This window comes from Scyliorhinus torazame, chromosome 13, assembly GCF_047496885.1.
Source record: "Scyliorhinus torazame isolate Kashiwa2021f chromosome 13, sScyTor2.1, whole genome shotgun sequence".
NCBI classification, from domain to species: Eukaryota; Metazoa; Chordata; class Chondrichthyes; order Carcharhiniformes; family Scyliorhinidae; genus Scyliorhinus; species Scyliorhinus torazame.
Genome location: NC_092719.1, coordinates 38,859,615 through 38,886,200, shown reverse-complemented (window position 1 = coordinate 38,886,200; position 26,586 = coordinate 38,859,615). Strand labels below are relative to the sequence as shown.

At 49.3% G+C, this 26,586-nt stretch overlaps 1 protein-coding gene and 1 long non-coding RNA gene across 3 annotated transcripts in view; one reads left to right on the top strand and one right to left on the bottom strand.

Annotated features, from left to right (window-relative positions):
• Positions 1–26,586, bottom strand: LOC140387973 (uncharacterized). The gene is made up of 3 exons (XR_011934039.1): positions 26,491–26,586; positions 24,703–24,750; positions 1–420 (listed from the first exon to the last, which is right to left on the bottom strand). It is a non-coding gene; the product is annotated as an uncharacterized lncRNA (long non-coding RNA).
• sema3c (sema domain, immunoglobulin domain (Ig), short basic domain, secreted, (semaphorin) 3C) overlaps positions 7,897–26,586 on the top strand; it is a 383,309-nt gene continuing 364,619 nt past the window's right edge. For both annotated transcript variants that reach the window (XM_072471390.1, XM_072471387.1), the window contains exons 1-2: positions 7,897–8,093; positions 24,682–24,744. The gene's annotated coding sequence lies outside the window, so the exon portion shown is untranslated. The remainder of the gene's footprint in view (positions 8,094–24,681; positions 24,745–26,586) is intronic.

The following is a 26,586-nucleotide window of genomic DNA, read 5'->3' as shown; positions in this document are numbered from 1 at the left end:
TACTTTGACGTGATGGCTGTAAATTTAAACTTGTTCGCAATTTAACAGCTGTTTTGAATCCCACAATTGCTTGGATTGTAACATTAATTATTATAACATGATTTTATCTACCCAGAGTACAGTTAACTTAATTTAAATTTCATTCACACGACGTTACCATAAATCTGGTTCATCCGTCTGGTTACAGCCACGTAGATTTGTACCTTCAGGGTGGATATGCTGAATGAGATTCTTGGCTGAAACACTTCTTTATTTAAAAGAAATTTAATTGTTTACTCATATCGTTTGGTAATCGGTGCCCACCACCATCCCCACGTCAGCTTAAAATTACATTGTAGCCATGTTCTGGACTGGAGCTCTGCTTTCATCATTTATTAGTTGCTCGATGTAGAACTTCAATAACCGCTCTTAATTATTCACCTGATAAAGGACGAACACAATATTCAATAGTCTATTATAAGTAACACATTTGTTAATTGATCCTATGAAAGAATGGAGCCGAAGATCGAGCACATCAACATATGAAAGAGGAGGACCAGCTGTCTTAGCAAGCCTGCATTGCACTCATAGGCCGGAGTTCTCCAGCCGATCGCTGGCGGCTGGATTCTCTGGTCCTGCCTACAGTGCACCCCGCCCGTGGGATGGCTGCAATGGAAATTCCCATTGTCAGCGCTGGGAGCAGAAAGTCCCATCGCCAGAGAACGGCATACCGCCTCCCTCAGCCGAGAAACACGCGGCCGGGAGGCCGGACAATCCTGCCCTGTGTTAATAACCACCAGATTCATAACCTCACTTGCAGGTGTCCTTGTGTGTGTTCTCCCAAAAGTGCCCCCCCCCCCCCCAACAGTGACATCATCTGGGTGAGGGGAGAAAACAAAGAAAATCCCAAGGTCTTTGAACTAACCCCCCCACCACCACTCCTCCTCCACGATCAAAATAGTTTGGTGGCACAGTGGTTAGTGGTTAGCACTGCTGTCTCACAGTGCTGAGGACCCTGGTTCAATTCCGACCTTGGGTGGCTAACTATGTGGAGTTTGCACATTCTTTCCGTGTGTGCGTGGGTTTCCTCCGGGTGCTCCGGTTTCCTCCCACAGTCCAAAGATGTGCAGCTTAGGTGGATTGGCCATGCTAAATTGCCCTTAGTGTCCAGGGATGTGCAGGTTAGGTAGGGTTACGGGGATAAGGCAGTGGAGTGGGCCTAGATAGGGTGCCCTTTCAGAGAGCTGAACTGCAGTGAACAGGCCAGCACCCAGTTTTGCTCTCATTCTTTAAGATCCTTTGTGTGCTTATACCTTGCTACCTTTCAAAACATTTATATTGGTACAGAATGAAAGCACGGTCTCCAAAGATTGAAGAGATTTGAATTTATGAATCTTGCCTTCAGTTTAACAGATATTTGAAACTGAAAGTCAAACTCTTTTCAATGTTTTTTTTCTGGGAAATATTAGTTTACTAATATAGCACTTTGACACAACAAGGTATGGCAAAGATATTACGGTCATTTCAAACTTTTATTCTGATTATATGGCTCATAAATTTTGACAAAATTAATGTGTGAAATTTCAGGTTTCAGAAACAGAACCTTTGAACGTTATTGTTTCTTTAGTCAGTTTTCCATCAGGAACAAGTCATTATCCATATGTGAGAAATGCTTTGTAAAAGCAGCAGTCCTGACTTCCAAGAGTTTCTTAAACTCTACATTACTCCTGCACGTTAATTTTCGTTAATTATGGGCCAGGGTTTAGAGAACCCCAAAGTGTATCATGGAATTCACCTGACCCACAACTTTTAATAGATTGTGGTATGGGGAGCACACGGCCCACTCTACAGGTGTGGTATAGCAGAAATGGAAAAGTACTTTTTAAAGCAAAACAATGTTTATTCTATGAACTCAAGTTAACCTTTTTAAAACATACAGTGAACATCTTAGCAACCATTAATTCAAATACAACCCCCAAAGAATACAACACTAAGTAATCCTTTAAGCTTTCCTTTTAACATCCATAAGACTTAAAACACCTTTTACCAGAAGCACATCAGGTTAAACTCACTACTGATATTAGTTTTAAATCACCAGGATCAATTTACAGTCTTTAGATTACAGAGAGAGATTCATACACCTTCTGGCTGTGACTGCAGCTCTGAAAATGAAACTAAAACACACCCTGCAGCAAACAGCCTAAAACGAAAGTAAAAAGCTGACAGACAGCCCAGCTCCACCCACTCTCTGACATCACTGCAGTAATAAACACCCATTTCCTAAAGGTACTCTCACTACAGATATTTATATACATACCCATTTATAAACACCCATTTCTTAAAGGTACTCTCACATGACATAACAAAGATGTTCCACAGAAGGGAAGTGGTAGAGTAATAGATTTATCAAATTGTGTGCCCACATTGCTATTTTAGATGGATCATTATGGAGGTTCTGAGCTAATTACCTGTTCTTGAAACTACATGAACAGAGGGTTCTCTGTAACGTCACTGTAAAGAGAGGAACAGCAACATTCGGCTCCTGAAAGCCACTGATTTCAGCAATGCAATAGACAGGTGCTGACAATAATGGTGGGTGTCCTTGCCCAATGACTTCCAGTGAGGTTAGCTCTGATCGCCAATGTTTTAAAGAGAAGAATGATAACACCATCTGCAACTCATACTTCACACCACATTGCAGGATGAGGTTGGAGAGGGATTTGGGAAGGTGCACAGGGCAGGAACATACCACCATTCTGCCTGGTTGCTATGGCCTCAGTGCTCAACATTATTGGTGGGGCTATCACTATCTGCCCCAAGGGAATGAGGACCCCCCCCCCCCCCCCCAACTGCGCTTATCTACAGCCTGGTCTTTGCTGCACTCTCTGTATAACCATGTCCTGCAAGATAGCAAAGGTTGCTAATGAGTGTGGTACAATGGACCATTGTAGTGTTCACAGGGAAGGGAATTAGTCAGGGTAGGGGCTTTTTTTTTACTGGCACTGAGTGCTGAATTTGGGTGCGTTTGAGTGCTATAGTGAGAGTTTGGTGACTGAGGGAGTTAGGTGAGGAGGGAGCAAAGTGCTCCTTTCATTTGATTTCCGACATTTCCTCAAAGAGCATGAAGGGAGATGGTGTTTACAGAGAGTGCAGCTGACTCGGAGCAGAGTCAGAGGGCGGAGTTCCAGTTGGTCCACAGGGCAGCTACATTCTGTAAGGTAAGAGTTGTTTGTTTTTGGGGTTTGTCTACTGAGCCAGTATGGGTGGAAGTCAGAAACAAGAAAGGAGCAGTCACTTTATTGGGAGTTTTCTATAGACCCCCCAATAGCAGCAGAGAGATAGAGGAACAGATTGGGCGGCAGATCTTGGAGAAGTGTAGAAGTAACAGAGCTGTTGTCATGGATGACTTCAACTTCCCTAATATTGACTGGAACCTCCTTAGTGCAAATGGTTTGAATGGAGCAGATTTTGTCAGGTGTGTACAGGAAGGATTCCTGACTCAATATGTAGATCGGCCGACTAGGGGGGAGGCCATTTAGGACTTGGTGCTCAGCAACGAACCAGGCCAGGTGTCAGATGTCTCCGTGGGAGAGCATTTCGGTGACAGTGACCACAACTCCTTGACCTTTACCATAGTCATGGAGAGAGATAGGAACACACAGTTGGGAAGGTATTTAATTGGGGGAGGGGAAATTATACTCCTATTAGACAGGAGCTGAGGAGCATAAAGTGGGAACAATTGTTCTTGAGGAAATGCACAACAGTAATGTGGGGATTGTTTAAGGAGCATTTACTACGAGTGCTGAATAGTTTTGTCCCACTGAGGCGAGGAAGGAATGGTAAGGTGAAAGTGCCTTGGATGACAAGAGAAGTTGAGCTTCTAGTCAAGAGGAAGAAGGAAGCTTACGTAAGGTTGAGGAAGCAAGGATCTGATATGCCTCTAGAGGGTTACAAGGTAGCCAGGAAGGAACTCAAAAATGGACTGAGGAGAGCTAGAAGGGGGCATGAAAAAGCCCTGGCGGGAAGGATTAGGGAAAAACCCCAAGACGTTCTACACTTAGGTGAGAAATAAGAGGATGATCAGAGTAAGAGTAGAGCCGATCAGGGATAGTGGAGGGAACTTGTGCCAAGAGTCTGGGGAGATGGGGAGGCCCTAAATGAATACTTTGCTTCAGTATTCACTAGAGAGAGGGACCTTGTTGCTCATGATAACAGTGTGAACCAGGTTAATAGACTTGAACAGGTTGATATTAAGAAGGAGGATGTGCTGGAAATTATGAAAAGCATCAGGATAGATAAGTCCCCTGCGCCTCACGGGATATACCCACGGTTACTACAGGAAGCGAGGGAGGAGATTGCTGCGCCGTTGGCGATGATCTTTGTGTCCTCACTCTCCACTGGAGTAGTACCAGATGATTGGAGGGAGGCGAATGTTGTTCCCCTGTTTAAGAAAGAGAATAGGGAAATCCCTGGGAATTACAGAGCCATCAGTCTTACGTCTGTGTGAGCAAAATATTGAAAAGGATTCTGAGAGATAGGATTTATGATTATTTGGAAAAACATAGTTTGATTAAAAATAGTCAGCATGGCTTTGTGAGGGGCAGGTCATGTCTCACAAGCCTCATTGAATTCTTTGAGGGTGTGACGAGACACATTGATGAAGGTCGGTCAGTGGATGTGGTGTATATGGATTTCAGTAAGGCATTTGATAAGGTTCCCCATGGTAGGCTCATTCAGAAGGTTAGGGGGCATGGGATACAGGGAAATTTGGCTGTCTGGATACAGAATTATCTGGCCGAAAGAAGACAGAGAGTGGTAGTGGATGGAAAGTATTCCGCCTGGAGGTTGGTGACCAGTGGTGTCCCGCAAGGATCTGTTCTGGGACCGCGTTAGGGAACGGGAACTGGATGAACTTCAGATCATCCGGGAGGCAGAGGGGGTGATGGAGAAGAGTTACAGGGAGGTAGCCACACCCAAGGTTCCAGACCTAAATATCTGGGTTACAGTCAGGGAAAGGAAAACGAACGGGCAGACAGTGCAGGGATCCCTCGTGGCCGTTCCCCTTCAAAACAAGTATACCGTTTTGGATGCTGTTGGGGGAGATGACCTACCGGGGGAAGGCCCTAGCGGCCAGGTCTCTGGCACTGAGTCTGGCTCTGTGGCTCAGAAGGGAAGGGGGGGAGAATAGAAAAGCAATAGTGATAGGAGACTCAATGGTTAGGGGAATGGATAGGAGAGTCTGTGCTCGCCAGCAAGACTCCCCGAAGGTATGTTGCCTCCCGGGTGCCAGGGCCAGGGATGTCTCGGATCGAGTCTACAGGATTCTTAACGGGGAGGGGGAGCAACCAGAAGTCGTGGTGCACATAGGCACCAATGACATAGCTAAGAAAAGGGATGAGGATCTAAAAAGTGATTTCAGGGAGTTAGGTTGGAAACTAAAGAGCAGGACAAGCAGAGTAGTGATCTCAGGATTGCTACCGGTGCCACGTGCAAGTGAGGCAAGGAACAGAGAGCGAGTGCAGCTGAACACGTGGCTACAGGGCTGGTGCAGGAGGGAAGGCATCAGATATGTGGATCATTGGGATATCTTCTGGGGAAGGTGGGATCTGTACATGAAGGACAGATTGCACCTAAACTGGAGGGCACCAATATCCTGGGTGGGAGGTTTGCTAGAGCTCTTCGGGAGGGTTTAAACTGGTTTGGCTGGGGGATGGGAACCAGAACTATGGATCGGAGGATAGGGTAGCTGTTGAACAGGCAGAAATAGTATGCAGCAAGTCTGTGAGGAAGGATAGACAGTTGATAGGGCAAAGTTGTACTCAGTGGAATGGCTTAAAGTGTGTCTGTTTCAATGCAAGGAGTGTCAGGAATAAGGGAGATGAACTTAGAGCATGGATCAGTACTTGGAACTACGATGTTGTGGCCATTACGGAGACATGGATTTCACTGGGGCAGGAATGATTGTTAGATATTCCGGTGTTTAAATGTTTTCAGAAGAATAAGTAGGGAGGTAAAGGAGGAGGGGAGTGGTACTGTTAATTATGGAGTGCACCACAGCTGCAGAAAAGGAGGTAGTTGAGGAGGGATTTTTTATAAATGACTTGGATGCGGAAGTGGAAGGGTGGGTTAGTAAGTTTGCCAATGACACGAAGGTTGGGGGAGTTGTAGATAGTGTTGAGGATTGTTGCAGGTTACAGCAGGACATTGACAGGATGCACAGCTGGGCTGAGAAGTGGCAGATGGAGTTCAACCTTGATAAATGTGAAGTGATTCATTTTGGAAGGTCGAATTTGAATGCCGAATACAGGGTTAAAGGCAGGATTCTTGGAAGTGTGGAGGACAGAGAATTCTTGGGCTCCACGTACATAGATCCCTCAAAGTTGCCACCCAGGTTGATAGGGCTGTTAAGAAGGTGTATGGTATGGTGGCTTTCATTACAGGGGGATTGAGATTAAGAGCCGCAAGGTTTTGCTGCAGCTTTATAAAACTCTAGTTAGACCACACTTGGAATATTGTGTCCAGTTCTGGTCGTCTCATTATAGGAAGGATGTGGATGCTTTGGAGAGAGTACAGAGGAGATTTACCAGGATGCTGCCTGGACCGGAGGGCATGTCTTATGAAGAAAGGTTGAGGGAGCTAGGGCTTTTCTCACTGGAGCGAAGAAGGCAGAGAGGTGACTTGATAGAGGTGTACAAGGTGATGGGAGGCATGGATAGTGTGGATAGACAGAGACTTTTCCCCAGTGTGGAAATGGCTGTCACGAGGGGACATAATTTTAAGGTGATTGGAGGAAGGTATAGGGGAGATGTCAGAGGAAGGTTCTTTACACAGAGAGTGGTGGGTGTGTGGAATGCACTGCCAGCAGAGGTGGTGGAGTCAGAGTCATTAGGGACATTTAAGCGACTCTTAGACAGGCACAAGGACAGCAGTAAATTGAAGGGGTGTAGGTTAGATTGATCTTAGATTAGGATAAATGGTCGGCACAACATCGTGGGCTGAAGGGCCTGTACTGTGCTGTACTGTTCTATGTTCTCAGTCTAATGTGTTGGGGTGATGTGAGTAGATTGTGGCAGTGGTAAGTATGAGGGCGGGTATGGAAGATGGATGGGCCTGCAGTGTGGGTACCAGGTTAGCTGCCTGGAGGCAGCTAAGTAAGGTACAACATGTCATGGTGAGGCATAACACGGGACAGCATGACAGCACAGTGGTTAGCACAGCTGCCTCGCTGCGCCAGGGTTTGATTCCGGCCTTGGGTGTCCGTCTGTGTGGAGCTTGCACTTTCTCCCCGTGTCTGCGTGGGCTTTCTCCGTGTGCTCCGGTTTCCTCCCACAGTCCAAAGGTATACAGGTTAAGTGGATTGGCCATGATCAATGAGCAGGGTTATGAGGATAACTAGGTAGAGTGCTCTCTCGGAGGGTCGTGCAAACTCAATGAGCCGAATGCCTCCTTCTGCACTGTAGAGATTCTATGTAAAATTGTTGGACACGAGTCCTAATTGTTGATGGGTAAGTGATGTCGGTCTGGAACATTGGAAGTGTGTGTGTGTGTGTGTGATAGTTGGCAGCTGACTTTGAATAACCGTGTTTAAAAACTGACCTTGCACTGACTCTCACCACCACCACCCCAAATATGGATGTTGTTTTAATGATTCTTTTTAGCGTTGTACTTTTTATATGGAGAGTTCTCAGAAAACAAAGCAAATGCTTCAGGATAGTTTCGGCTGACAAGTAGCTGGCTGCTGCATAAGATTGTTCCCTTATGCTGCACACTCTACTTTCCATAATAGGCTGCTGCATATTTTGCTGCTCTGCATCATGGATGAATGTTTATAATTTCCTGCATGTGCCCTCTTGGTGCTTCAGGATTCTCACCACGAATTCAATATTTAGGCTGGTTCAAAGTGACAGCAGGCAGCAAGTAGAAAACCTGTTCATTTCAACCTGGCAAAGCTTTTCTTACTGTTATTGCGGGTGCTGTAAAAAATAAATGCCTCGTAAATCCATTGAGAAAAATATATATTTATGGGAGCAGCTTTGGGAATCGGGTTTTGGAGTTGAGGGGAAATTAGACTTGTCTGACTGAGAAAGAAGGGGCATGTTTTCTGAAGAAGTCTGGTAAGTTTTTTTTTTAAACCTGTAATTTACATCATATAAAATGTATTTTGTTACGTATTGAAACTGAAGAGATACATTCATTGACTTCTTTATAAGTTTTAAATAGGAATTAGTGAATTTAAGTAACAATGAAGGATGTAACAAAGCACATTTTATTGGAGACCTGTAAACATTAATGCATCTAAATCTTATCCACAGATCTGATTATATGAGTTGAAATTCTACATCTGTTTTCTGTATATCTGACTGACGCCAGTTGCAGAATTTTTAGTTTATTTTTCAATGCTGAAAACCGGGGCTGAATTTTCGCCCTGTATGAGGGCGGGTATGGAAGGGGGGTGGGCCTGCGGTGTGGGAACCAGGTTAGCTGCCTGGAGGCAGCCACCCTGCTGCAGAGCAAGGTGGGTTACGCTCCAGGATGCCATTGAGACCCTGCCCCCTCCAGTCTACCTGGTCAGAGCTGCTTCTACAGGCCGTCCTGTGGCAGGAATTCCCTTCATAATGGTGGCTGGCCATTTGTTCATTTTAGAGTTGTTGAGAGGGCACCTAAAAGTGGAGGCACCCTCTCTCTTCCTTACCAGAAATGGCAGGCTACAGCTCCAGTGTTGGAGGGTCTTCTATTCGCTCCCTTAATTCAACAGCAAACATCCACTCGGGCCGCTGATTGATCAATTCAGAGAAAATCATGCTGTCTGACTGTGGGGATCGTGATCCCAACGTCAGGCTTGTGATCCAAAACACAATCCCTGTCCCAAACGTGTTTTCTGAACAGTTTTCTTAAGAAATAATTTTAATGTGGATTTGTTATAAATCTTGATATTATAGGCTGGATTTTACATTCTCCCACTGACGGGAGTTAGAACTGGCGGGCACCCTGCCCACCTCTTATTTGCCATCCCCTGCCCCCACATCAGTTATACCAGCATTTCATGTATACTCTAGGGCCTCATACCTCTGCTACGCAGATTTCATGGGCAGCTGGTGTGTGAGGGAAGGTTACGCTCCACCAAGAAATTGTGAGGCCTCTTGTGGGATTTGTGCAGCTCGGAACGCCTCCTGAGATCTAACAAGATTTTGTGAGGCGTCGCGGTCCAGATTTACATATTTACGTGAGCATTTAGGCTCACTTAAATATGTCTGCAGCAGATTCTCCCAAGGGCCAAGAATTAACGGCCACACCTCGGAGACTTTGCCAGGGTGCTGTTTAGTGCTGGCTCACACAAGCGTGGACCAGGTGTAATGGGACATGGGGGGGACGGGGGGCAGGCCATTGGAGGGGGGGGCAGGCCACTGGAGGCATTGGTGGTTGGATTCTGGACAGGGTGGTAGCCTGACACTCCTGCCATTGGTGCACCTTGGCACTGCCATCCTGGAACCTTGGCACTGCCATCCTGGAATCTTGGCACTGCCATCCTGGCACCCTGGCAGTGCCACCCAGGCACCACCAGGAGGGTGATGAGAGGCCCAACCACTGCTGATCACAGGAGCAAATGGCCAAGGTTTTACCTTTAAATATCATAAACATAAAGCTGGAAATGCTCATGGCTCTGGCAGCATCTGTGGGAAGAGAAACCGAGTTAAGGTTCCCGTGCCCAATCTGGCTCTTCTGTATTTTTCCGTTCTGCTGGTCCATGAGGAGCAGGGGTGCTCCTGGTGGCTTCACAAAAATACTTTGATCTTCTACCTGCCCAGTGCAGTCTCCCCCATGGGATCCCCAACTGCTCTTTGGACCCCCTCCACTCCAAACCCAACCGCAGTTCACAGACTGAAATGTTGGCTCTTCAATTTCCCACCCTCCCTGAGGAGCAAATTGTCTTAGACCCACCCAATCAGGTACACGCGAATGAGGCCCGACCACCAAGGTGGGAGGTGGTGTGTAGCACAGTGGCAATACCTGATTAGTACATCAAACCAAAGTCCCTTCTTCCCTTTAAAAATATTTGTCGACTTTGTTGTATCTTTTTATGCAAAACAGCAGAAACAATTAGGAATAATTGCTGGTTATGGCTGTAGGCATTTTCCTGTTGGTTTTGGGTTAATATTTCTGCAGGGCTTCTATCATGAGACAGATAGAGGGATACAAAGAGGATTGTGTATCTGCTCCCTCTGTCTCCAACCATATAATCAACTCGCTGTTTATATAATAAATTAGATAATTAGCCGAGTCACACAAGATCTAAGTCAGCATGGCTTATCAGACAATTAATGGATTTTTTCCCCTCAACTGTTCAACCGAACAATAGTTTCATTCATTTCTTTGGCTCATATTTCAGGGATTCAAGAGATTTTTTTTTTTGCAGGAGCTGATTTCACGGCCACAGTCCATCGGGAATGGAGGGGATTTTCCATCCCTGTTTTAAATGGGCAGCAATGGCGGCGGGGGGGGGGGGGGGGGGGGGGGGAATCCAACGGGTATCCCCAAACAGCTTGTGCACCATCAGGATTTCCTGTTCCGATTGTCCCGTCAACCCACCAGTGACATATTGAGGTTCCTGCTCCAAAAGGACGGGAAACGCATTACCATACATTTTAATATCGTTAGTGGGTTTCCCCTCCAATGATACGGGGGGCGATTCTCTGAGCCCCACGCCAGGCCGGAGAATCGGAGCAACCGCGCCACGACGCCCCGACGGCGGCGCGCGATTCTCCGAAGTACGGAGAATCAGTGTCATTTGCGCCGACGCGTTTGGCGCGCTGCGGGCCGCTGGAATCGGCCCGATTCTCCGGCCCGGATGGGCCGAGCGGCCGCTCCGAGGGCGCCGTTCACCTCTGGTTGCTGCCGGCGGGAACTCTGCGGGAACGCTCGGGGGGCGGCCTGTGGGGGGTGGGGGGGCTCCCTCACTGGGGGGAGGCCTCCGATGGTGTCTGGCCCGTGATCGGGGCCCACCGATCGGCAGGCTGGCCTCTCTGTCGGCGGGCGTCCTTTCCTCCGCCGGCAATGTTATATCCCTGCGCCATTTTTGTGTGGGGAGGACAGCCACTGCGCATGTGCTAGTTGTCGACTGCACAACTGCGCATGCGCGGGACCCAAGGTGCCGTATCTTTTACGCGGGGGTCTCCAATGCCGCACCGAGGCCCCGCCCCCGCAAATTGCGCCACGCCCCTGCCAGCCCCATGGAGGCCCCAGAATGGGGTCTGGGAACGGGTGCCGCCGCCAGAGTAAAACATTCCTGTATTTACTCCGGGGTCGGCACTTGGACTCCCGTTGGGAGAATCCCGCCCAAGATTTCCCTTCCCACCGCTGCTGACGTGATGTCATGCTGGCGGGCTTACATAACTTTTAACAAATGGGGACCTGGTGAATGGTTCCCACCGGGACACACAGCTAAGTACAGCCCCCAGGGGGAAGAGGGCCAAGTCTGGGCAATATCGAGGCCAGTACCTGGGCACTGCTAGGGGGCCGCGGATGGGGTCTTCCAATGGACGGTTCTGTGGGAAGGGTGAAATCAATGTGTGCATAGGGGTTGGATTCCCTGGAGGGTAGGGTGCACATGGGGGTGAGGGGATGTTCTTCGTGGGGAGCTGCCGTGGGGAGGAATCTTCTTTTAATGTTCTTCAGATCTATAGATTTAAAAATGGGGCCCCATTCTCTTGAAGGCCGATGGTGCTTACGGGGCGGACTCATTTAGAGCCAGCGTGACATCATGGGACCCGCCTCCAAGATTTTGTTTGTGCAAGTATCAAAAGGTATGGCAAGTAAACCTGGCAGTACAGCCAGTGGGCTACACATTGCTTTTCACGCCTGAGTTGACACATAGTCAACAAAACGGAAAATGCTGCCCGGAGATTTTGTGCTCCCTTTGCTGTGTGTGCTGCGTTCTGCTCACAGGCCGAAGTCAAACTGAGACTGGATCACATGACACACTTCCCCTCTAATGATCTCATACTGCTATCCCTTAAAAGCATGTGACAACACTAGGCTTGGTACAAATGGTGTTTCTTTTTATGGATTGTCAAATGGCAACTTTGGTATAGATGGAAGTATTGAGCCATATGCTGAGAGTACAAAGAACAAAGAAAAGTACAGCACAGGAACAGGCCCTTCGCCCCCCCCCCCCCCCCCCCCCACCCCCCCAAGTTTGTGCCGATCATGATGCCCTAACTTAAAAAAAACCTTCTGCCCTTACTCGGTAGCCTCCACGCAGGCTAAGGATTTAGCAGCAAACTGGCACAAGTAGTTGCAAGGAATAGGCCTCAGGAATGTCGCTGAGCATACCTGGTTAGAAATGAAGGAATATGATGGGCTGCATACCTTGGTACAAAACATATTTTTAAAACCTTTCTTTTGCAACTATTTTTGGTCTGCTCTTGTAATGCACTAATCTTAAGTAATAAGGTTACTTTAAGTCAAAAATCAGATAATAATTCCGATATGAATTAACTTCACAGACACAGGGCATTTTGTTTACACAAAGTGAATTAAAGATGATTCTACATCTGCAACACAGAATGCCATTTCATATACCTCTCCCTCTGCTGAGCCACAACAGACTGTGACATGGACGGCACTTTTTAAAAATAAATTTAGAGTACCCAATTATTTGTTGTTCAATTAAGGAGCAATTTAGCGTGGCCAATCCACCTAGCGTGCACATCTTTGGGTTCTGGGGTGAGACCCATACAGACACAGGGAGAGTGTGCAAACTCCGCAAGGACAGTGACCCGGGCCAGGATCGAACAGGGTCCTCAGTGCCGTGAGGCAGCAGTGCTAACGACTGCATCACCATGCCTACCTATGGTAAGCATTTCTGCCCCACAGCGCCGGTGACCCGGGTTCAATTCCGACCTTGGTCATGGTCTGTGTTGAGATTGTACGTTCCCCCCGTGTCTGCATGGGTTTCCTCCGAGTGCTCCAGTTTCCTCTACATGGGTAGAGTGCTCATTTGAAGGGTCGGTGCGGACTCGATGGGCCGAATGGTCTCCTTCTGCACTGTTGCGATTCGTTGATTCTATAAGGCTGACCTTACCAATGCACCTGCTGCACATCTATCATTCCAGCCTGTATGGCTAAGACCATTGTGCCAATAGTAGAGGCCCGATGGCAGCAGGAATGGAACCAACATACCATCATGGAAAACCTCTTCTTCATCACAGATCCCACGGCCCGCCCAACCAGCTTCAACTACTGTGCCAACATCAGGCACTCCTCAACTGTTTCCGCACTGGCCAAGGCCTTTGGCAGCAAACTGGCACAAGTGGAGCCTTGCAGAGACTGTGGTGCTCTCCAATCAAGGACTCACATCACTGAAGTCTGCCCCTGACAAAATTCAGCACAGGGCTCAGAGAGTTCCATTTAGCCACTGCAGAAGCTAATTGCCTGGCTTGGTGATTACTGCACATGCAAAAACAAAAAAGGGTTGATAAGTTCAAAATATATCCACAAAATGACTTTAATAAGTTTTCTGCTTTAGTAGGGGCTGTAATAAAGCTTGAAGTGAGGGGATTGGTGACTTTGGTATAACCCAAATTGCTCAATCTGGCTTTAGTCAGGAGGCATTTGTCGTGGAAGGGACTAAGTACAGTACCAGCCATACAATGATTTAAGAAGGCACTTGCCTAGCTTGACCTAAGGTCAGTGTGGTATTGGCTAGAGATGTGCTCAGACCTTGTTCCTTGCCTGTACCCTTTATTGTGTATGGTCACAAGTGGCTAATAAAAACTAGCTTTTAACATACAGAAGACACTTCAGCAGACACAATCTGCAACCATCACCATCCCAACAGCATTGAGGAGTTGCGGTGTGGAAACAAAGCAAGAAAACTGACACATATCACTCTTCATACTTTAGAGCATTAAATCCAGGGGGTACAGTTAGATGTGGGAGGAACTACATTTTTTAAAATGAAGTGACAATCCATCTACCCTGCACATCTTTGGGTTGAGGGGGTGAGGCCCAAGCAAACACGGGGAGAATGTGTAAACTCCACACGGACAGTGGCCCGCGGCCGGGATCGAACCCGGGTCCTCAGCACCGTGAGGCAGCAGTGCTAACCACTGTGCTGCCCCTGAAGGAACTACATTTTAAAAATAGAATAAAAAAGAGAAAAAGTGTTTGGGACAACGATGGGTAAAAATGGCAAAAGGAGAGAAACTGAACTAAAGAAAGGTTGAAGAAAAAGGCGAGGAATGGAGAGAAAAGCATTCTTTCCTGCTTTAGACTTCAGAGTTAATCAGATGGAACTTAACTACATTTTTTGAATCCATTAATATTGTAGAGGGGTCAGGCTTAGTCATTTTAATGTTTATTTTATATAAACATTTACGTTACGCTTTTTTTGTGGGGCGCTACAGGACACAATCTAACTTTTTACAACATAGTCTGCAATTGAAAGAAATACATTAATGTGGTTTACAAGTTTTTGCAAAAATATACTTTTTTCATAAAATATCTAAAAGAACATTATGAAACATTTCAAATTGTCATAACAGGAAAGTGCAATGATATTCATATTTTCTCCAGAGATCAAGATGTGCTTCAGTGCAGTAATGAGAACATTACAAATATTTCAATATTTTCATCACAATTCTGTTCAAACTACATTAATGTGGTTTACGATAGAACCCCTCCTGAGAGGAGCCAGGCACAAAACAACATTTACTGTGTAAATTTGGCTCATTGCCTATTTGTGTGGCCACAGAGGAGTCAGGTACGAGAGTATAATGAAAACTATTTACTGTTAAAGCAAATTTTTAACAGGTCACAATCCCTGTTCCAGCCAGGACATCTCTGCCTAGGGTCCTATCTGGGCTGTAATGGGTCCCCGCTCCTCAGCAGGGAAGCTTGTATTCCTCGAGGCTTACAGGGAGGCTAGTCGGCCCCTCTGACGGCCTGATGAGCCTCCCGTCTGAGGAAGGTGGAGCAGGAGGGCACCTGCTCTTCTTCGCTCGCGGCTGCTCTTCAAGCACCTGCGGAGCCAGAATCGGAGGGCAGGTATCTCGTCGGGGAATGCCGCTTTCTCACTGTCCGTCTGGGGCATCACTACTGGCAGCTGAACCCCGGCCTGCTGATCGTCAGAAACCTTCGATGCCTGGGTCTCCATATCCGATGCAATGATCTCTCCCATCTCAGTGTCGGGTCCCCCAGGGGATGACGCTCTAAAGCCCACTTGGGTCAAGGCGATGTGTTTAGAAACTGCCTCCTCCGGGGGAGTGTGGCGCAATGCTGGTCTCCTGCTCCTGAGGGGCTCCAAATGTTTCTTCATTGTCCATTCTTGTGTACTGTGGTGGTATGTATTAGGGGTAATACGGTACACCACGTGTCGACAGGCTATTGGTGGAGGGATGCCAGGTCCTGATAGGATCTGCCACCTACTGGACTCCACCCAGAAATGCCGGTATAAGAACCCAGTTTTCCCTCCATTTCCCTCAGCAGCTGCATTCTGTAACCACGCTGCTGGGGATAAAGTTCTGCTTAATAAAGCCTTCAATTGACATTACCTCAAACTGCCTCACGTCATATTGACGGTGCTACAATTTATTAAGCAGAATTTAAATAGAAGAAAACGACGTGGGAACATGGAGCTCCGAATCACCCCGGAGTGCCTGCGCATCGCACCCCAAGCAGCTAACTCGGCCTCTATCTTCAAACACTGGATGGCATGCTTTGAGGGCTACCTCCGAACGGCCCCCGGCACACCGACTTACGAACAAAAGGTGCAGGTCCTCTATTCCAGGGTGAGTCCTGACGTCTACTCCCTCATCGAGGACGAGGACGGTTTCACCGGTGCCATCGCCGCGCTGGAGGGGATCTACATCCGGCCCACCAACCAGGTTTTTGCTCGCTACCAGCTCGCCACACGATGGCAATTTCCGGGGGAATCGCTGGACGAGTTTTATAACGCCCTGCAGATCCTGGGTCGAAACTGCAACTGCCCGGCGGTAACAGCGAGTGAACACACAGAGCTCCTGGTCCGCGATGCGTATGTGGCAGGTTTGGCCTCTTCCCAGATCCGCCAGAGGCTTCTGGAGAAAGAATCTCTGGGACTTACAGAAGCTCGGGCCCTGGCGGCATCCCTCGATGTGGCCTCGCGTAACGCCCGCGCCTACGCCCCCGACCGCACTACAGCCCCTTGGGCTCCGTGGACCCCCGCTGCGGTCGACTCTCCGACACCACCCCCACCCCCGCAAACCTGCGCGGCCAAAACACCAGACCAACCGGGGGGGCCCCGCTGCTATTTTTGCGGCCAGCCGAAACACCCTCGGCAGCGGTGCCCGGCCCGCGCGGCTACCTGCAAAAGCTGCGGGACAAAAGGCCACTACGCGACGGTGTGCAAGTCCCACGGGGTCGCCGCTATCTCCGGGGAAGAAATGGGACCACAGACCCAGCCCCCCCAGCGATCCACGTGTGACCAACGGACGCCGCGAGGGAGAGAAGGGCGCCGCCATTTTGTCCACCCCCGACCGCGCTCTATCCGTGGACGCCGCCATCTTGGCTGAAGGACCCCGACACAGACGGCCACATACTGTCTGGTTACGATGCTCAACTTCAACAACCACGTCTGGCTTCGACGACCCTCGACCAGTCGCGACCCCGGACGCTCCAGACTGCAACCACTACAGTCCTAGTGAATGGCTACGAGACGCCGTGTCTTATCGACTCTGGGAGCATGGAGAGCTTCATTCATCCGGACACGGTAAGGCGCTGTTCCCTCGTAATTCGGCCAAGAAAATTTTCCTGGCGGCGGGATCCCACTCCGTTCAGATCACGGGGTTCTGCATCGCTAACCTAACGGTGCAGGGGAGGGAGTTCCGAAATTACCGGCTGTATGTCCTCCCCCATCTCTGTGCGCCCACACTCCTAGCGTTGGACTTCCAATGCAACCTCCAGAGTTTAACATTTAAATTTGGCGGCCCTATACCCCCACTGACTGTCTGCGGCCTTGCGACCCTCAAGGTTGAACCGCCTTCCTTGTTTGCGAACCTCACACCGGATTGCAAACCCGTCGCCACAAGGAGCAGATGGTACAGCGCCCAGGACCGAGCATTTATCCAGTCTGAAGTCCAGAGGCTGCTGAAGGAAGGCATCATCCAGGCTAGCACCAGTCCCTGGAGAGCCCAGGTGGAAGTTGTTAAGACCGGGGAGAAACAGAGGATGGTCATCGACTATAGTCAGACCATCAACAGGTACACTCAGCTAGATGCGTACCCTCTCCCCCGCATATCCGACATGGTCAATCGGATTGCACAGTACAAGGTCTTTTCCACCGTGGACCTCAAGACCGCCTACCACCAGCTGCCCATCCGTCCCGGTGACCGCAACTATACTGCCTTCGAAGCAGACGGGCGGTTGTACCACTTTTTAAGGGTTCCATTCGGCGTCACGAACGGAGTCTCGGTCTTCCAACGAGAGATGGACCGAATGGTTGACCAGCACGGTTTACGGGCCACTTTCCCGTATCTCGACAACGTCACCATCTGCGGCCACGACCAGCAGGACCACGACACCAACCTCCAAAAATTCCTCCAGACCGCTCACGCCCTGAACCTCACTTACAACAAAGAAAAATGCGTGTTCCGCACCGATCGTCTAGCCATCCTGGGCTACGTAGTGCGTAATGGAGTGATAGGCCCCGACCCTGAACGCATGCGCCCCCTCATGGAGTTCCCTCTCCACCACTGTGCCAAAGCCCTGAAACGTTGCCTGGGCTTCTTTTCTTATTACGCCCAGTGGGTCTCCCAGTACGCAGACAAGGCCCGTGCACTAATCCAGTCCACTCCTTTTCCCCTGACGACAGAGGCATGCCAGGCCTTTAGCCGCATCAAAACGGATATCGCAAAGGCCACGATGCGCGCCATCGACGAGTCCCTCCCCTTCCAGGTCGAGAACGACGCATCGGACGTAGCTCTTGCGGCCACCCTCAACCAAGCAGGCAGACCCGTGGCCTTCTTCCCCCGAACCCTCCACACTTCAGAAATCCGCCACTCCTCAGTGGAAAAGGAGGCACAAGCAATAGTGGAAGCTGTGCGACACTGGAGGCATTACCTGGCCGGTAGGAGATTCACTCTCCTCACTGACCAACGGTCGGTTGCCTTCATGTTCGATAATGCACAGCGGGGCAAGATCAAGAACGACAAGATCTTGCGGTGGAGGATCGAACTCTCCACCTTCAATTATGAGATCTTGTATCGTCCCGGAAAGCTGAACGAGCCATCCGATGCCCTATCTCGCGGCACATGTGCCAATGTACAAGTGGACCGTCTACAAGCCCTCCACGAGGACCTCTGCCACCCGGGGGTCACTCATTTCTACCACTTCCTTAAGGCCCGCAACCTCCCTTACTCCGTCGAGGACATCCGAACAGTCACCAGAAACTGCCAGATCTGCGCTGAGTGCAAACTGCACTTTTTCATGCCAGATAGAGCGCACCTGGTTAAGGCCTCTCGACCCTTTGAACGCCTCAGTCTGGATTTCAAAGGCCCCTTCCCCTCCACCGATCGCAATGCGTACTTCCTGAACGTCGTTGACGAATACTCCCGTTTCCCTTTTGTCATCCCCTGCCCCGACATGACCGCGTCCACGGTCATTAAAGCCCTCGGTACCATTTTTACACTGTTCGGTTTCCCCGACTATATCCATAGCGACAGTGGAGTACCCCGATGGGCGACAGGACACGGTCTCCCTGCGAGATCTGGCGCCCGCCGGAGCTACCCACACCCCCCCAACGCCAATCACCACCGCCTCACTCCCGCCGGTTCATCCCGCAGCCACCCCCTTCCCGGGGGGGTTCGGTTCTCCTCCCAGACCCGCCCAGGAGTAAGGACACAGGGGACAGCGCTACGCTCCCAGAGTCGACGGGACTCGAGCCAGCGCCATCACCACCACGCCCGAGATGATCGGAAAGGACGACCAGGGCGCCCATCCAGCTCATCGAATCACTTTAACTCTCAACGTTTTCAGTTATTGTGTCTTGTTATAGTTATGGCATCATGCCGACCCTGTTTGGCCCGTTGGCCCAGTTGAAGCGATAATTTTGTGTTTTGTTCAAAGTTACGGCACAGTACCGACTCTGTAAACCCCTACCACCGTGCGAACCACCATCCCGCCGGGTTTATTTTCAACAAGGGGTGAATGTGGTGGTATGTATTAGGGGTAATACGGTACACCACGTGTTGACAGGCTACTGGTGGAGGGATGCCAGGTCCTGATAGGATCTGCCACCTACTGGACTCCACCCAGAAATGCCGGTATAAGAACCCAGTTTTTCCCTCCATTTCCCTCAGCAGTTGTATTCTGTAACCACGCTACTGGGGATAAAGTTCTGCTTAATAAAGCCTTCAATTGACATTACCTCAACCTGCCTCGCGTCATATTGACGGTGCTACATGTACGCATCTGATATGAGGCTGGCCGTGTCGGCCGCGCCACCGTCCCAGGAACCCACTTCGCGCCATCGCCAAAGGTGATGTCACCTGGTCTGAACTACCTAGTCCGTTCTCGCCTGTCTGGCTATGACCCTGCCTGTCCTGACTCTGCTGAACCTTCACCCAATATCTGGGAACGTGAGGCTGTGGCGGCTCCTGAGCCGTTGGCCCATTAATATTTCTGCCGGTGCTACCCCGGTTGTGGCATGCATTGTGGTGCAATAGCAAAGCAGAAATCTAGCCGGCTGTGTGTCCAGGGATCCCGATCTCTGGGGTGGGATTCTGTGATCCTGAGGCTAAGTGTTGACACCGTCGGAAACACCGTCGCGTTTCTCAACGGCGTCGACGCGGCCTCAGGTTCAGCAATTCTGGCCCCTACAGGGGGCCAGCACGGTACTGGAGCAGTTCACCCCGCTCCAGCTGCTGATCCCGGTGTCAAATGGGCGCAGCGGGATCCGTGCATGCGCAGTGACACCTACGCCAAAGTGCGCATGCGCAGTGGCTTCCTTCAAACCGCTGGCCCCGACGCAACATGGCGCAGGACTACATGGGCCGCCAGCTAGAGAGGCAGGACCGCTGAACGGTGGGCCCTGATCATGGGCTAGGCCGCATCGGAGGCCCCCCCCCCCCCGCACAGGCCGCCCCCCCCGATCCTTCCACGCCGAGTTCCCGCCGGCTGAGAGCAGGTGTGAACGGCGCCGGCGGGACACGGGTTTTTCACGACGGCTGCTCGGCCCATCCCGAGCGGTCCCCGACCAGCGCCGCACCAACCACGCCGGTGCCAATCGCTCTGCGGAGAATCGCGTGCCGGCGTCGGGGCGGCGTGGTGCGATTCGCGCCGGTCGCGGGGATTCTCCGGCCCGGCCCCAGACTGAGAGAGTCCCGCCCCTGTTTCTTCAGGCTCCTTTTAAAAGGTTGCACCAACCTTTTGAGGATGGGTGGAACGGGTGGGTGGAACGGGGCCTAGTGGTTGCGTCGCACCTTTTGGCCTTCATGAAACCCCTGATATTTCTGCTGGTAAAGGAGGTGCTGTTATCCATGACCAACATATCCGGAATGCCTCGTGCGCTAAAAGAGAGCCCGAGCTTCTTGATCGTCGCTCTTGGTGTGATGGAGGACATATTGTGGACTTTCAGCCATTTGGAATGTGGATCTAGTATAAGCATGAACATGGATCCCTGTAAAGGCTCAGCAAAATCAGCATGAAGGCGCACCCAAGGCCGGCCTGGCCATTCCCATGGATGAAGTGGGAATTCCTGCTGCACTTTGCAGATGTCGCACTGTTGGGCCAGCCGTTCTATCTCCTCATCCAGGACTGGCCACCACATGTAACTATGGGTCAGCATTTTCATTTTTGTGACACCTGGGTGTCTGTTTGGTAGGTCCCATGGAATAGGGTCTCAGCCCGGGTGTGGGATCATTACGTAGGCCCCCACAGGAGAAGGCTGTCCTCAACACAGCTCCAACATCTTGGTCACAAAGGCCCACAGGTCATCGGGCAGGTTCCGGATCTCCGTACAACAGAATGTGGCGGACCTTTGACACTATGGGGTCTTTTTGCGTCCAATTGTGGATCTGGGCAGTGGTAACCGGCAAGGTATCCATGAAATAGTGCGGCATGGTAGCACAGTGGTTAGCACTGTTGCTTCACAGCGGCAGGATCACAGGTTTGATTCCTGCTTGGGTCACTGTCTGTGCGGAGTCTGCACGTTCTCCCCATGTCTGTGTGGGTTTCCTCCGGGTGCTCTGGTTTCCTCCCACAAGTCCCGAAAGAAGTGCTTGTTAGGTGAATTTGACATTCTGAATTCTCCCTCTGTGCACCCGAACAGGCGCCGCAGTGTGGCGACTCGGGGCTTTTTACAATAACGTCATTGCAGTGTTAATGTAAGTCTACTTGTGACCTATAATAAAGAATATTATTATCATCTATTCAGTGTGGCAATGACTTTGTCAGCTCTGGGAGGAGAGGGCGGTGCGGGGGGAAGTTGGCAGCGGGAGCCTGCTCAACGTATCTGCATTTGCAATCTGCATCCCTGGGTGATACTTGAACGTATATCGTAGGCCGTTAATAATAGGGCCCACCTTTGGATCCTGGCGGACACCATCGGTGGAATTGCCTTTCTTAATAAGTACCAGTAACATCTTGTGGTCTATCACAATAGTGAAAGACGTCCGTATACGTACTGGTGGAACCTTTTCACCATGAAGACTACTGCCAAACCCTCCTTTTCAATCTGAGTGTAATTACGCTCTGCCGCAGCCAGTGTCCTGGACGCAAATGTGATCAATCGTCAATGCGATGTGATAAAAGGGCTTCATTGCCATATGTCGAGGCATCACAATGACTAACAACGGTTTGGTGAGATCATAATGCTTCAGCAGGGCGGATGGCATCAACTGTCTTTTTACCCGGGCAAAAGCATTTACAAGTGCGAAAAAAGAGTGCAGTTTAGTTGCATTTTCTGGAGTGTGAGCTCGTCAAATCGCTCACACGTTCTCCATTACTGGATGCAGTCCATCCCAGTGCATGCAGTATCCCAAGTAGATAAACTCCTTGGTGAGAAAAACATACTTCTCCCTCTTGAGGCGGATGCCTGTTTTCAAAATACCGGTGGAGGATCTCCCCTAGATTGCTCAGATGCTCTCGCTCCGTAGCTCAGTGACTAAGTCATTGTTTAAATAGGCCGCCACTTGCTGCAGCCCTCACAGAGTATTCTCCATGCGTGTTGAAAAATGGCACAAGCCAGTGACACTCCAAATGGCAGCTTGGTATACTCGTAAAGGCCCCTGTGTGTATTAATAGTCACATAACGTTGCTGGACTCTGGGACCAGCTCCAGTTGGAGATATGCATGGTTCATGTCGAGTTCAGTAAATGAATGACACCCCCAGCCAATTTTGCGTACAAATCTTCAATCCGGTACCTGCCAAACGGGAGGCCTATTCACGGTTAACTTATAGCCGCTGCATAGGCCGAACGATTTGCCTTAAGTACAGGGACTACCAACGCTGCCCAATTGACGAACACTACCAGCCGGATGAACCCGAGGCCCTATAGTCGGCCGAGTTCCGCCTCAACTTTCACCAGCAGTGCACAGGGTACCGTATGGGCAAAACGTTCACAGGAATGACCCCTGGAATTAGGACTTCATATAAGGAGCGGTTGAGGACTCTGGGTCTGTACTCAATGGACTTTAGAAAGATGAAAAGAGCTGCTTTAAGTTTTTCTGTCTTTCAGCTGCATCAGTGGTTGTTCTTGAATAAAGTTCATTTTTATCCATGACGCGTATGAAAGAAAGGCAGGATTGGAACGTGCAGGAAAATAAAGGATGAGCTTTATAGTGGCTGCATCTCATTTTCAGGCATTTGTGTGAGAGGATCAGCCTCATCTTTGCTGATCATTACAATGGATTCCGCAGAGAGTTCCTCCCTTTTATCAGTTAGTAGCTGTGGGGAAATAAAATCACATCCTTAGAACAAATTGCGGGCAAAATACCGAGGCATTTATCTTGACCCTAAGCCACATTAGATTGAGGACAGAGACAGAACAGTGACTTTCTCAGCAGCACACAAAGAAGGACATTCAATAAAAACACTGTGAAGCTAAATGTATCTGTTAATTTTGAGAGAATCAAATCAAACTTGCAGGAAAGACGCCTGGATCTCTTTCAGAGCAGAGACGCATATCCTTTGTAAAAAAAAAAAATCATTTAGGTTATTTTCAAATATCTGTTGAACATTACAGGTTCATACAACTGAACACAACATCTGTTCGCTGTGTATATATATATATATATATATATATATTTATATATATTAATTGGGTGTTTAATTGTAGTCAGATTGTGGACATTAACTGAGGACCAAACAGGTATATTTGGACCAGGCAGAAATTGTGTTGGCTGGAGCAGAGATGCGGATACGTATGGGTGGGATTTTCTGGTCCCCTGTGATATGTTTTCTGGCAGCGGAGGCAGCTTACCATTGGTCATGCGGAAGTCTATACCGTTTTGTGTGGCTCACCCATCCTGCTGCCGGGCAACCCTCCATGGGGGTCGCCTTTGGCGTGACTGATGGACCCACCGGCGGGAAGGGCCAGAAAATCTGGTCCTGGACATAAAAGCTTGTAAGTGCATAAAAACTCGGCTCCAGTCCCATCCGTTCCCACCTGACCACCCGAGTTGTGACAACATCGCACTACAGGCAGCGGCCAAGAAAACAAGGAGCTGAATAGCATGGGTGGCACAGTGGTTAGTACTGCTCCCTCACAGCGCCAGGGCCCCGGGTTCAATTGGGTGACTGTCTGGGTGGAGTGTGCACTTCCTCCCTGTATCTGCATGAGTTTCTTCCGGGTGTTCCCGTTGCCTGCCACAGTCCATCGATGTGGGCGGCACGGTAACACAGTGGTTAATACTGTTGCCGGCAAGGAAAATGCATCACAAAAACTGGAGAATTCATTGGTCTCCAAAAATATGGGGCCGACTACTTGCAGTGCAAAGTGGGTGGGGAGAGAGCCCAGGACAGGAAACCGAGAGGCTGAGGGGACGTAATTCTCCGAGCCTCCACGCCAAAATCACGATCACCCGTAATCCGGTCCAACGCCGCTCCCGCCATTTTCGGATCCCTGGATGAATTGGCGCGAATCGCGCACGCGGTCTACGCGGGTCGGGGGCCATTGACAGACGCCCCCACGGCGATTCTCCAACGTGAAATGGCCGGGTTCCCGACGGCATGGTTCTAACCACGTTTTGTCTGTCGGGAACGGCCAGTGGCGGCTGCGGAGTCAGTCCACGGCCGCCCTGGTGGAGGGCGGGGGGGATCCTTCACCAGGGGGGCCTCACAGATGGCCAGGCTAGCGATCGGGGGCCACCGGGCACGCTCGATCTAGGGGGGGGCCTATCTTTTTGCTGCTGGATCGCGGTGTGGGTCTGCCATGTCGCCCGTGGCGGCCGATGCAGGCCACTGCCATCCGCATGCGTGGACACCCAACCGGAAGTGCAGGACTCCGTATTGGAAGCCGGAGCTGTGAGGACTACCTCCGTGGCCCCACTAGCTCCCTTCAGGTAGGAGAATCACTCTGGACTTTCTTCAGGAAAATTCAGAGTGATTCGCCAACGTTTTGACGCTGGCGTGGGGACATATCCCCATTATTGGAGAATCCCGCCCCCGGTTTACCAAATGTGACAGTTTTTAACTTTAGGACATGCTTTCAATTTTTTTTTCTGCAGGTTTCGTGCCTGACGACAAACCTGTTTGCAGCTCTCCAACGGAAGGACACATCACCAGAGGAGGTAGGCCTAGTGGTGAGGGAGAATATGAAATGAGAAACAAAACAGGCATGCACATGATGAGGAAATATCACTGGAGACATGAATGAGAAACATCAATGAGCCAGACAAATCTAATAAGTAAAGTCTGCACAATGGTATAATTGGTGGTTTGATTTTTAGTTTAGCAAGATAACAAACTATGGAATTGATGCTGCGTGATGTCTACAGAGTCACTGCCATTTTGTTCACTACTAAATCAATGGGTAAATTCAGTCCTAGCTTTTAATGGAAAGAAAACCATGGATCAGCAAGTTGGGCCTGTAGCTGAATAAACTATCTGAAGTCATGGTAATGCTGTAAAACCAGTAACATTTTTGACATTTTGCTCAGTTGATGGGATATCACGATACATTTCCTCCTCTGAATAGGGTTCTTCAGTTCCAAATTAACAGTATTCATCTTTAACAATTCAGTCTCTGTAAATCATGGGCCTTTGAACTTCTATTTTGGGGGAAGTTCGATTCGGCTCAATGTTGGGCAATGTGTGATGATGCCATACCCAATCTCGAAAAGGCAGCGGGTAAACTTTGTGAAACATGCTGCTGACCAGCTGCACTCTCAGTAGGGAGTCCAGGTACGCACATGACGAGGGTGATAAACAGCCAGCCTGCCCTTCTTAACAGCAACCTTCCCCTCTTAAAGGGGTGTTGCACTCGTACAACAGCTGTTGGTGAAACACTTAGGACGGCTATGCTTCAAAAGGAGGAGGGCAGCAAATGGAGGAACAGGCCAGAGAGAGGGCTCTGGAATCAGAAGGAGAAAAGATGCCAGATTTATACAAGGGGGTTAGAAGGCATGAAAGACACCCCTGAGAAGGGAATGGGTGCTTAATCCCCAAATTGTGGCCCTGTGGACATGGCAGTGGTACCGGAAAAACGGACTATCACAGAGACTGAGCCAGTGGCATTATGGAGCTAAACTTTGCAGCCACGATCAGTCTCCAGTTTACTTCAGCAGTTTGCAGTATTCTAGTTAATATGGCCCAATAACTCATTGCTGTTTGTTGCGACAGTGGGCCTAATTTTAACCCTTGGTGGGTGGCTGAGTTTTGCATGAGTTAAAATCACACCAGAAGTATCTTTGAATAATATTGCTTGAATCTCTTCAGTTAACAATAAGCTGCTCCGTGGCAGAATTTGCCTTGGGTAGTGGGTTAATATTATATTATTGCCTATCTGTCCAGAATGTCCTCACACACTCTCTGGGCAGAGTTATTGCTGCAATTCTATCAACTGGCGAAGAAAACAATAATAATGTCAGATATTTTATAAACTGTGGTTTTCTAAGATGAAGTTAGATTTAAAAAGTAAATAAATAGTAAGCCAGCAAATTTAAAGCAAAACTATTCTTAATTGGAAAAGCCTGTTTTCATAAATAGTCCCCTACTAATGAATTTGTGGGAAGGTGTGGCATTAAAGTATGACAAATTTAGAATGTGGCTTAATTATTGGTAATAAAATATGTGAATGAATGGAATGCACCTGTGATAATGACCTACAATTCATTTCAACCAGTCACATAACCTTGATCAAATGTCAAAGTTCATGCAGCTGTGAATTGTGCAATTTGTGGAAAAGGACAAGTTTGGACGTTTCAGAATATTTTGACATACAGACGAGGCCCCGCATTTATGTCACTGATCTGATGCTATTTCTACCTTTTCCTGTTCATCTATCTACCTAATCGCAACCCTGGAATGTAAAATACCTCGGTCACTTTTTCCTTAACTTTCACAAATCCATTTTTGGAGGGGTAACAACCTTCAGCGCCAATCGACAATGCGTGTTTTCGACTGCATGGCAC